Source organism: Gobius niger, assembly GCF_951799975.1.
Source record: "Gobius niger genome assembly, chromosome: 2".
Lineage (NCBI taxonomy): Eukaryota > Metazoa > Chordata > Actinopteri > Gobiiformes > Gobiidae > Gobius > Gobius niger.
Window position 1 is genome coordinate 20,657,342 of NC_136853.1, and position 13,357 is coordinate 20,670,698.

The 13,357-nt window shown below is 42.0% G+C and overlaps 1 protein-coding gene across 1 annotated transcript in view; it reads left to right on the top strand.

Annotated features, from left to right (window-relative positions):
- Positions 1-1,577: 1,577 nt before the first annotated feature.
- Positions 1,578-13,357, top strand: part of znf462 (zinc finger protein 462) — a 32,139-nt gene continuing 20,359 nt past the window's right edge. Inside the window, exon 1 of the mRNA XM_079551550.1 lies at positions 1,578-1,955. The gene's annotated coding sequence lies outside the window, so the exon portion shown is untranslated. The remainder of the gene's footprint in view (positions 1,956-13,357) is intronic.

Here is a 13,357-nt window from a genome sequence, read left to right on the forward strand (position 1 = left end):
ATACCCACTGTTGTTCTGATGATTATTAATAATAATTGTATATTGCCTATACTCAAGAGAGGATGTTTGTCTGTTTTCCAAAAAGACAAGCAGGAAAAGCAACAGAGTGAGCGAAGCCCAGGCATTAAAGCCGGGACTTGTAAATTGACATTTAATTTCACTTAATCTCTGTTGGGCTCTTCCCATTAATTAAAATGAAAAGTAAAAGCCTTTCACACTCAGACACTCATTTACAAGCCAGTATACGCAGGCACTCAAGGCGAAGTGGGTGAAGTGTCTTGCCCACGGGCACAGCATAATGCAGTGTTGTTGACAGAGATCAAAGAGGTGACCTTCAGATGAAGGGGTAAACACATTCTTGTCACAAGTATGTGTATTTCCAATCAAATAAACGCTTGCCGTCCTAAAGCTACAAAGTACTGAATGTGTGTCGATTTATGGAGGTTCACTTCTCATGCCTCTCTTTATTATGGCATTAGTGTATATTCATAAGAGTGTGTATATCCATGACTTTAGATGTAACTAATGTGTTTAAAATCATGTACGAAACAAATAGCTTTGATGACATTTAATATCAATATAAAGCATAAAATAAAAGTACAGATACACAAATAAAGTTAGTAATAAAGATGAAGCAGATCATTTTGAACACAGCATTTCAAAAGAGTCATTTGCCTTATGGATTCACATGTACAGTGTTGGGGAGAATACTTTGAAATTGTATTTAGTTACAGAATACTGAATACTTGCCTTAAAATGTACTGTGAATGTACTGTCACTTAGAATACGTTCACTTTGCAAATGCTAATGAGCTAAACCCTTCTCTGTCTTGTTGTTATGAAAATGAAAATGAAATTCAGTGACTGAGTTCTGTAATTTTTCCTCTGATTTTTAGGGAAGTTTCTCAAAATGAGTATTCTAAATACTGCCCAACACTGCACATGTATACATGTATAAGTATAATATATTAATTTCAACAATGATTACAATTTGCTATCATGTTATACACAAAGAAAAGCGATATAATTGTCATTGATCAGTCTCCACAGTGCCACAAGCTCCTCTAAACACCTCACACCCGCTCACCCTCCCCCTAGTGCCCCTTATTCATGCCACTCAGCCCCCACCCAGCAGCTCTGACATACATCTGAGGAGGACCTGCACCTTTGTCTCCTTTGTCTGCTGGCTGGACACAGGGCAGCAGCATCACTATCTGCTACATAAACACAGAGTCTGGTTATCAGTGTTAACATATTTCATATGGCTGTGGTCTACAGATTTATTTTTTATTTACTATGTTATTTGTTTACAGTTTGAACATTTGAATGCAATAAGTAGATTTGAATATGCTTGTAGCCAATATATCTGAAGGCGGTCAATAGGTACTGACAGTGAGCGGCGTCAAATTGAATTGCCTAAAATAATGATTGATGAGATTGCAATATTAAATATATTAAATATATTGTATGTACTGTATTATCAATCAAACTGGTGCATGTGTTCGGAGAAGGCGTGAAGCAGCATCACCAAAATGAACTGTACATAACCCCATGACGTGGCACACGCACGAGCACACTATGGAAAGCCTATATAAAATTGACGGTGGCCGCGTGTGTAAAGCTTCGCGGAGTGTGTGACTTGAGTAGATGAAGGATGAGCTTCTCACACAGGCGCGTTGTCCACCGTGCTGATGCTCCCTCGTCTATTCCTAAACTCTTGTGCACCCTCTGGTGCTTGCTAGGCTCCCAAACTTCTTTGTGTGTAGCCTGCTTTGCAGATTGTCTTCCTTGTCTGTGTGGTTGCTCATTATTCAGAGACAGACGGATCTCAGGTCATCTGCAGCTGCAGCAAAGGAGAAGCAGGAAAGATGGCGATCATCCATTAGAGCGACCAGGCGCACGCATGAAATACGAGGACAACTTTTGGGAGGATTTCTTCAGAAGAAGACTGTACCAGTGAGTTATTTCAATCTTATTTCCAGTATCACCAGGATTTCGCCAGATCTTTCAAGGTCTGGAGAACATTTTATGGTAGCTCATGGAATATTTGGAGGAGCCTCGTGAATGACCTGCATAGAGCCGATTGTATGCGGTCCTTCTTTAGTCCAGGTCCAAACGACTTGACAGAGAAAGCTGAACCGAGCATTTTAATCAAGTGTGCGCTCGGGTCCGTACACCCAAAGTCAAGTGGGTCTTCTCGCTTCCCCATACGGCACAGTTAGCCTAATATGACTGCGCGTCTTTGCTATGTCGCCTTTAGTACGTTTGTTGTCAAAGTGACACAAGGAAATGGACGCGGACCAGGCTCTGCTGTAGCACCAGGACCTCGAGTGTTTTGTTATTCTGACATGTCTGGTCAGGGGAATACTGCCCCTCACTTCTCTTCCTCCTCGCCCTCTCCACGGCCGTGCGTATCGCAGTGCGTTAGCTTCATGCCATTGCTCTGCTCTCCCAGGCAGCAGCCTCCATTAGCGACAGACACAGAGGAGCTGCCATAGCCGCTGGTCCACTCACACACACACTCTCACAGCAACATGAAAGCCATGTCCACAGAGGAGCTTATAGACCCCCTCCTCCTCGGACAGCAGCTCCTCTCTTTGAATTAAGAAACACGATCAGGTGGAAATTATTCAGAGGCTCCTCATGTTGGGACCACTTTAATGTTCTTGGTGTGGACTACTGCTGGCTTAAATGATCCCTGCGTGTGGTTTTCTCGTTCGTTTCCACAACATGGCTTTGTCTGTCTCTGGTCAGGAGCAGGTAGGCTCTGGCATACCTAGAGCTTCTCCATAAAATGGAGGAAGACAGGATGAGTTCCCAAGTGGAGCAGGCGCTGCACTGAAGCTCCTTCCTTCCTCCTCTGTCTGCTTTTTTTCAAAAGTTTAGAGGAAGCCTATGGAAATGAAGCTCGGCTCATTTCTTTCAAGATTAACTTTTCACTGCTCATGTTTCCTGCTGCGCTTTTAGCCAGTGAGCCTGTGATGGCACGGCAGCCAGCTGATCTGGAGATTCTGGCTTGATATAATGCAGTGTTTTGAACATGCAAGTGGTTAATGTTCAACAGAGTGGGTCTTGACACGGCTGCAGTCTATGTAAGGTTAGACCAGAGGGGGAAGCAAGTTGTAGGTTTTTTTTTCCTTTTTTTTTTTTTTTCTTCAGAGGAAGTTCTGGAGATGATTCAATACTTTTGGTTCAAGTGTTTGTTAAGCTTAAATCTCACTAAGCACGTGCTCTTTATTTCTAAATAGGCAAATAATCATAGGCAGTCAATAGAGAAGTAAACCATTTTTAAGCATGCTAAATGTTTAATAAACTTATCTTGCCATTGCATAAACTGGCCCGTTGCATGGAAAGCCTACAGAGGTTATAACATTAGAAGAAGACCATTTATTTACCATTATTCTGTGTGAAGGCTATGAATACAGCATAGCTTGCTCTTTACCTAATGTGCTTACATGCCTTTGGAGATCTAACCTCCTAACTTGGATGACCCTGTGATCTGTGTTGGGCACATTTGCCTGTACTGGACAGTGGAGGTGCTATGCTATGCTATGCTATGCTCTGCCATGTTTGAGGCACTTGCTGTACAGCACTCTGCAGTTCCCCTGACCACTGTGTGAAATCTTGCTGACAAGGAGACTGTGAGCTTGACACAGTGTGCTGCGACAATGCCGGATCTTAGAAGAGCAATCAAAATGGTGGCGCAACTCCCTCTCCCTGGGATGGCAGGGCAAACAGGTTCTCGAGGAGGAGTACACACAGGCGCACAGGCATGGACAGAGGACAGAATCGTGGGTAGTTGTATTGTTTATCACCCAGAAAGAACTATGGGGCTGTGTGGACGTTCTCAAAACTTGGAGTAGGAGACGACACTCATGATGGTGTTTAATGGCTGAATGATACCGTAATATACATGCCCTTTAATAATAAATAACATTTGTAAGGAATAGTGATTAACCAGCCAAAGCCAGTGTGTTAAGCTGTTGTAAAGGCGGTCTGTTTCTTCAGAAATGAATGGCATGCATCATGACACCATGGACGAGGGCAGCATGCAGATCTGCTTGCTACACCTGCAATTACTCACTTTGGGGGGGAAAAGTGCTTATCTGCATTGCAAACAACATCACATTTAATACGACATTGAAAATGAAATTGTATCGTTTGATGCGGGGTGAATGTAGAGAGAGTGCCATCGCTTGCTGATTTTTCTTGTCATGTGCTCATAAGCCCATCTCATCCCCCCTCTCATTCACAAAGCACCGTCCATTCTGCTGTACCTGGGGCTGTGCAGAAGGCTGCAGAGACACACAAAACCAAATTGAAATGCTTCGCTGAGTGCTTTCTTGACATGATGCATGGCTTGTGAGATGCAGTCTGGCCCCGCTGTTGTGTCTGACAGTGTACTAAATACACACAGCGTATTCAAATCACTTCTTCCTTTAGAGAGCTCTGGAAAACGATTTTTTATTTTTTGATCTGACCTTGTCATTGTGTAAAAGGGGATACTGCCACTGTGTGGAGTTTAAAACGCAGGATCAGATCTGGGTTTTCAGTGGAACAAGGAAGTGGCTTGTTTGAGGTGTCATTACAGTTTCTGTTGTCTGTTGCCATGTTACACCGCGGCAGAACTGGTTCCTCCTCTGTTTTCAGATCATCAACGGTTTTCTTTTCTCCTTATGGGAATCTCTCGGCTGATGTAGTAAACTGCTCTGGATTTATATTTTACTTGCTCCGTCTTCTACACGAGCATAAAGCATAAAAGCAGAAGTTTACATAAAAAGTGTCCATGAGCACATAGTGGGTTTGTGCTCTTCTCTAGTCAGACACTGTAAAGCAGCTCTGTGAGCTTTAGTCTGCCTGTGCTGGAAAAAATCCTGAATTCTTTGGAGACGCCCGTTCCTTGGGCAGTGTGGTGCCACTGGACAAGGCCTGCATTGAAGCAGGAACAGGAGTGGTCTTGTAGAGGGAATCCTCTGCACAGGCCGACAAGCAACAGAGCTGTCCAGAGACGATTAAATATTTAAGAGCCTGGAAAGGAGGGCTCAGTGGTAAGTTAATATTGATGGCTCTCTCATCTTTCCTTCACAAACTTGTTGAGCTACCTCAAGAGGTTAAGTTGGTGAACTTGTAGAAACCTCATCTGTGTTGATTTTTTTTTTTTTTCCTCCAACAAACGTATGATTACACCATCCCAGGTTTTAAGGGCTTGGGAGATCCAGTAGATCCAGTTCGCTGTCTTCTTCAGTGTTGTCTATTTTCCTTTAATGACTAACCACTGTGTTTCATAGACCTACACTTATGTCAGGAATATTGTTACAGCAAGGATACTTTACAGTGTCTCTTGATAGATAATGGAGACAGCAGAGCAGAGAGATAGTTCTTCATGTCTCCAGAACATCTGTGTTATTCAGAAGTGGTCCAATCTAATCAAAAACACAGATTATTATGTGATCACCATCTCACTGGTTTTGATCACTTTTTTCAATTACTGCTTTATGTCAAATGTATTTATTTATCTGACAAATTGAAAGTATGGTTCCTGGAGTAATTACTCTGAATGAACAATTTACGTGACGTTGTTGACTGTTGGTTTCGCCCCTATGTTCACTCATATGTTAAGCTCAGGCAGAAAAAACGTCAAGATATATTCATTTTTCTCTCTTCTTTTTTATTCTTGTTACGTGTGGGACATTTGTTATTATAACGAAATCCACCCTGTAAAACTTGGAATGCAGACGCATGGCCCAGCTCTCCTCAGATCTCAGGAGGACACTTGTGATGTGTGCAGACTAGAGTGCCTCATCGGTGGCCATCTTGCTGCAAACAAACCCACCACGTATCACTTCTGCTTTTTCTGCTGACGACAATGACAGGGTGCTGTGCAGAAGAGCAAGCCGGCTGCAGCAGAGGCTTGAGAGAAGCTGCTTGCTCAGGTCTGCTTTAAACACACCATCTGCGTAACAAGATAGCAGCAGTGAGCATGCTGGCTGGCCACTCTACTCAGCTGAGCAGGACACTCGAAGACCTTGAGGAGCAAAACAAAATGGTGGATGGCCAAGATCCTCTCATGTGATTGGCTGTAGCTCTTCTCTGGCCTCTGAGGGCTTTCTGCTGCTGCTGCTGCTGCTCCTGCTGCTGCTGTGTGAAATGGGCTTTGTGTTCATTGAGTGTCAGTCTTGCAGTCCAGGCTTTGGTGATGGAGGAGATGACTGTCAGCTTTCAGGAATACCACTGATGCTAGATGAGATATGCAAATACAGCGTATGCAACGACTCCTGAAGGACCCTGTCTCTAATGTTTTTGCTTTGTTTTTCAATGTTCTGTGTCAATGGGCATGAAGCATGACTTAAAGGGCTTTCATTATCTAACCTTTGCCCTCGGCTTAGAGATTTTAACCAGCCTGGAAAAATAAAGGTGTACATCTAGCATACTCGATATGATCCTGCTGTTTTAATCCAGTACAAGGTTGTTTCAGACCAAGAATGACAGTTGGGTTTGGATGCGGAGATGCCATTTTTGCATGTTATAGTTGATTCTAGTTGTTTTTTGTTTTTCTAGTTTGCCGTGCGATGCATGTTAACATTTGTTCTTGGATGATACGGTTCTGAATGGCAAAGCCTGAATATTGACCCGTCATTTATTTATTGAATGTCGGGCACCATTCTCTCCGAGACCTTTTTGTTTTACTTTGTCTCCCTTGGGAGGAATATAGTTCGGAAAGCGGTTCCAGCTGCACATTTGGATACCAGAGACTTATCAGCATAATTAAAGCAGACAATATGCAATTCACTTTAAAGAAAACGAAGTCGTAAAAGGAGTTCAATGTGCAGTCCAGTTACTCCATGAGTTTTCCAAAACACCAAGGCCATACTCACGGACGAAGGTCGTGAGCAGCACCCTTGTGACGCAGGCTGTCTCACATCAGATGACTGGTACTTTTAGATGGCTGTGATTGACAGTATATGTCCTGATTTGGTGAGACAGAGGAGAGTTAATGCGGCTGTATTAAGTATCAACAGCGGTCTGACTGTGGAGGTGATGTCGGGTAACAACAGGCAAAGACGCGCTCACGCAGGCACAGGCTGACCTTGTGCGATGGCGAGTTAAATAACATGATATTATCCTGGATCTTTATTGAAACGTGAAGATAATTTGTATGTTGTTTAATAAAATGGATAATGGTCAATTGCCATCATATGCTGTCCCGTCGCTTTCAAAACCAATGCAGTAAATATGTCTCGAGGCCTGCTATTGGGATATGTAGCTTTTTTTTTTTTTTTTTGCAACCTTTCAGTGTGACACAAGCCAAGGTCGAGCTGCAGCCATCAACATCAGCGCTTCACATTCAGGGTTACTCTGTGAATCAGGGCGCTTCGGAGCCATGATTTGTTTTTACAACCAAAATGTGGCACAGTCAACATCACAATGTCATAAAAATGTTGAATTTGTACTGACTTTGATTTTAGGAAATTAAGTGAAAAACAAAAAGAAAGGGAAGAATCAAATCATTAGTGTGTGATCCCACAGTCATACTATCGAATTCCCAGCTGGATAAGAAAATATCAACAGGATTGTCAGATTAAGCTTCTGAATTAGAAAGCGTGGCTCATTTCACCATCTTAATAAGTAGCAGTGCATGTTATCAATGGGGAAGGTCGACGGGTTTGATGGATTTCCAAATCATCTGAATCTCCGGGGGGAAATATTATCAAGGGGCCAACAGTTAAAAATAACGCTGGCTCCTGGATTGATCTGAGTTCATCCACAGTAAAGTATAGAATGGAAGATGTGCAGCTGCTGCGATGTTCTCAACTAAAGTCTGTTTTAGAAGAATGCGTTTTATCCCAGAGACAGGAAATTGAACTTGCTTTTGGAATAATAAAAAAAAAAAAGCGATATACCAATACCAAAAATACCCCACACTTGTTGTTGGAATTGTAGGTCTCTCACAACAGTTTCTACCTTATTATTTACGGCTCTGAACACACACTTAGTATTTCCTCATGTGAGATGGAAGAAAAGCTTGAAGAAAGCTCTTGGTCAGTGCATTGTTGGCTCGTCAAAGCCTGACCTACTTTTTGGAGTGCCATATGGTTCCTGCACCAGATTGGTTGTCAGATTAATTCCAGCAATTTTTATATAGTCTGGAGAGGTTTAGAGATGTTTGGTGATTTACAGATACGTGCGATAACAGTACACGTTTTTTCCCCCCCTCCTGACCATTTGGTGTCATCGTTTTTCAGGCTTCAGTAATGATCTTGGAATTCGTTCTCTGTATTTCTTGTTGTGTTCTCGGTATTCCCGCCCTCGTTCCTCCCAGGCTAGATGTTTGATGAATGTTATGACAAAATGTTGTGAGCATTATTGATCCGTCACATCTCCTGTGAAAAGGCCCGCTCCTTTAATCGACCAGGCGCGATCGAAGTCTCATCTGTGAATTCAGACTTTCTTAAATGAGCAGTGCCATGGGATCAGAGACGCTGTGGTGCCACTCACTGACGGCCGAAGGGGGAGATGATTGCTTATGAGGGCGGCCGTGTTCTAGGATATTATCTCAGCTAGTTGAGATGAAGTAAAGATGAAGTAATTGCCACGAATGAGTTAATGGTTTACCTTCCTTACCGTGACGCAGTGTGTTGGTTCAAACAATCATTACCACTAGTCCGTGTCTGTTCAAATCAAAGTTCAAATTACTTTACAAATATTCATAATCAACTAGGGATTAAGAAGAGCTTTGTATTATGAGATGGATCTTCACCAGCCCTGTTCTTTGAGGAGTTTGTTTAGACTAAACATGGGGCTGTGTGCAGAGCAACCATCAGACGTGTTAAACTACAAATATTTTTGCATTTAGCATCCCTATAGAAAATATCTACTATAGGTATCCGTACCCCTTTAACTTTTCGACATTTTGCCACACTATGGTCCATAAACGTATAATTTGAACTGTTTTTTATGAATAAAATCTGAAAAGTGGGGTGTCCAAAAGTATCTATACCCCTTCCCTTTTAGTGCAACCAATTGCCTTGAGAAGTTGCCTGATGATTTCTGAATGATCACATGTTGACCCAATGACTAAAGAGTCTACCTGTGTGTAATATAATCTCAGTTCAAACACAGCTGCTCTGTGATGGTCTCAAAGGTCTGTTAAGAGACTATTGGGGAGCAGACAGCATCATGAAGTCCAAGCCTATGATGACCCTGGATGAACTGCAGAGAGCTACAGGTCAGGTGGGGGAAACTGTACACAGAACAACTATTAGTCGTACACTGCACAAATCTGGCCTTTATGGAAGAGTGGCTAGAACAAGCCATTTTTTTTAAAGAAAACCATAAGAAGTCCTGTTTGCTCTTTGCCAGAAGCCACATGGGGGATACAGCAAACAGGTGGGAGACGGTGATTTGGCCAGATGACATCAACATTGAGCCTTTTGGCCTCAATGCAAAACGATATGTTGGCGTAAAAGGAACACTGCACATCATCCTTTTCTTCAGCAGGGACAGGGAAAATGGTTCGAGCTGAAGGGAAGATGGATTGGGCCAAATAAAGGGTAATCTTGGACGAAAAGACGTTGGAGTCCTCAAAAGACGTGAAACTGGGGCGCAGGTTCACCTTGCAGCAAGACAACAACCCTAAACATAAAGCCGGGGTAACAGTGAAATGGTTGAAAACAAAACATATCCATGTGTTTGAAAGGCCAAGTCAAAGTCCAGACCTAAATCCAATCGAGAATCTGGAAAGATCTGAAAACTGCAGTTCACAAGCGCTCTCCATCAAATCTAACTGAGCTTGGGCTGTTGCACAAGTATTTACTCAGGGGGTATAGATACAATACTTCACTTAAAATTTCACATAAAATTTCAATTCATATATTTATGTTTGTGGACCATAACATGGCAAAATGTCAAGGTTAAAGTGTACGGGTACCCACTGTATGCTCAAGCATGGTGCCAGTGGTGACCTGCAGCACGGCTCAGATGGTGCGCTTGAGTGGAATATGAAGGTCAGCTGGGTCAAAATTGCTTTTCTTTTGAACGGCTGCTATCTGCCACAGTGCTGAAAGATAAAGGCCAACAGTGTGTACGAGCCTCTGAAGGTCATATAGTTACGTGTCATAAACCAGATATTATTTTCACTGGTCCTCAGACAACAAAAACATGCGGTTCCTAATGTGAACCATAACACCACCACGCGTTACTCAATGTACAGGTGAACCCTACGCCATGAAAACCCAGAAGATAGGTACCAAGTTGAATTAACATGGAGGCGGTTGCTGTAAGGTGCAGTGGGTTTGTTATAGCTGAAATAAAAATGGCGTTCTAAGGCAGATGTGGAAGGAGTGACTCAGTTGTCTGTCCTGGCCCTTGTTATGTGTCTGGTGAAATGCATAATGTCACAATGGAAGAAAGAGGCAGCAGGACTCAGGACTGCTTCTCTCCAACATTCATGGCATTAAACAGTAAATGCTGCTTACTTTTTCAAAAGGTATTCTCTATTTCTGATCATCACTAGTGAGATTGACTGTATCGCATCAAGGGTGCATAGTGTTTTTCCCCCTGTGTCCCGGTACATTTCTGCTTCATCTCACTGTTCAAAGACGTGAGAATATATCAAATTTGGCATTCAGTATAAAAGTCTTAAACTGAAATTATTATGAATTAGAATTTCACAAATGGTTTTCATGGAGCTCTCTGCAGAAAGGTGTGACTGGTCTGAGGAGAGTGGGGAGGGTTGGGTCACGGGGGGGTTGGGTCTTCCAGTGTTTTAGAGCCTATAAGAGACCTGGCTAAACTGAGAGGTTGTATGATGTCATTTATCATAGTTTCCAGGATGAATAGTCAAAATTTACAGAGGAAGTATTATAACATTGACTAAATGCCACATGTTTTTTAGCTGGAGGCGAAAACATCTAAAATGGGGTCAAATGTTGTGGGTTGGGTTGGGTCACACAACTCTGAGTGATTGGATGTTCTGTTTTGTTTGCAAACCCAGACCAGGGAAGACCTTACTAGAACTCATTAATCCAGAGACTGTTGTTCTCATGTTGTTCCCCTTTATCTGTAGGAGGGTCTGACAGGTCTGCTCTGCGCCTTCTGGGTTTGTCCCTGTTTCAGAGCGTGGTGTCCTGCACTGGTCAGCAGCTCCTCCGTCCTCTTCCTCCTACGCAGCTCCCTCCGTTCCACAACAGTCTTTCTTAAAATTATCAAGTTTAGTAATTCAAGTTAAGGATACCTGTTTTATATTTCATTATTCTAACTTTTACCAAATTGACAAATTCCATAACATGTCATCCTGTCACAGATAAATGTAAGTGTGTCAACCCTTCAGAATAGTGACCCAACCCTCCCCTTAGACAAATCATCGCAATAATGAAAATTGGTATCATGACTATTAGATATCTCTAAATCACGAGGCTTTATCTTTTCATTGTTCTGGAAAGTTTACTTAGTAGGGCTGAGTACTATCAAACGATACCAGTATTGTATCGAAAAAATAAGAGGGATACAGAGGGAAAAAAAGTTTTTATGTCTGTTTATCCACGGACAGCATTCATTATTTGGTTGTTTCACCGCAAATCAAATTTAAAAGAAATAGTCTTTTATGGAATAAATTAACATTGTTCTCTTTTCTGGTTCTACAGGACACATATTTTTAGTATTGATATTGATAAAAGCATCATTCAGGTATCAATATCGTTTAAGCACTGGTATCAAAAAAGGGTTAACGGTACACAGCCCTAAAGCAAAGCCTAGAAATGTCTCATGTGACCCAACTCACCCCGGTCTGCCGCACTTCTCTGCAAGACTGGTCTCTCTATAGTTCATCAAACCAGCAAGACTAACTAACAAAGTCAAAGGGAGCGAGTTGTTTGAGCAACATTTGACCTAATGCAGTTTGCAAATGATGCAAACGCAAGAAAAGGGGTCTTAAATAATCTGTACAGACAAGTTTGGACTAAAAGGAGAGCTCAAACCTCCTGGGCTGAAAATATCTTCTGCTGACATCTTGGTGCCAGATGCCACAGCACACCTCATGATGTCTCGTCCACACTGATTGTTGCTGCATTTGTGCATAAAACGATCACAATTGGAGATACTGTTGCACTATTGGAAGTGTTGTTAATTACAAACTCACTTTCTCTCTCTTACGGAGAAACGGCGCAGTTAAAGAAGAAAAATGTTCATGTTCTTAGCTTTTTGCCATGAGCCACTTGTGCACTGTGCAACATGAAACATAAAGTAGTAATACAATAAATTCTACAAGGGCAATATATGTGTCTAATTCCATTCAAACATAATTAATAATTGCTCCTTTACTTGTACATGAATGGACTCCCACAAATCTGTATTCTTGTGTTGTCAGGTGTCATGACTGGGTAAAACATTGATACCAGTACTTTAACAATACCTGGTTTGCGATGCCAGTACCTGAGGCCCCACCCGCATCAAAACTATTTGTTGGTACCAGTGTTTGATACACATGTTTTTATTTGGTTCAGTACCTTCATTATTATTATTTTTACTTTACTTTATTTATACTCTACTCATATAATTTATTAACAGTTGTTGTTTTAAAGGGGCAAGATGCAAGTTGGCCATTTTATACTCACTACTGCCACCTCTGGTCATATGTGTAACTGCACCTTCTATATTAAGCTCGTGCATGACCCTTAGGACCTGAGGGAGCAACGTTTGGGTGACAGTGCAGGATTTTAGAGGCAGTTGTGGTGAACAGGTCTGGTCTCATTCTACACATTAGGACATTGTTGGAGCAAATCGGGGGAGGAAAATAGTCCCTTTTTAAAAGTGCTGAAAATAATTGACAGGAGTTGAAAGTGTTGTTGATGTGGTCTCTTGCTTGGGTATGTTCGACACATCCCTGAGTAATGATGAAACTGCCGGGACTCATTGTGTCTTCATCACGTTAGTGACGTAATCATGCAAGTGCAAACACCACCATACTTGATTAAAGTTACCACACTTTGACCACACTCTATCATGATCCTGAACTACTGGTTTAGCTTTTATAGAGATGTTGAGTTTTGAAGGGATTCACGTTTCCTTGTGATTCCACGACAGCCAGTTTTCAGTCAATTTCCTTGTGGCGTATATTACCAAATTAAAAATATTGTATTGATTTTGGTGATGGCTTGCAAACATAACCAACATTGGATACGAATTTAGAAAATATAAAAAGCAACATCTTCACATCTTGGGTCTATTGTATCTGTTGTTGGAGTTCTGTGTTGCTTGATGCTGGTCATATTGTAGCATGTTGGAGACCTCAGCAGAGAGGAGCAGTGACCAGGAGTTAAAGACAAAACCTCTGTACATCTAATCAGCTTAATGTTGGCTTA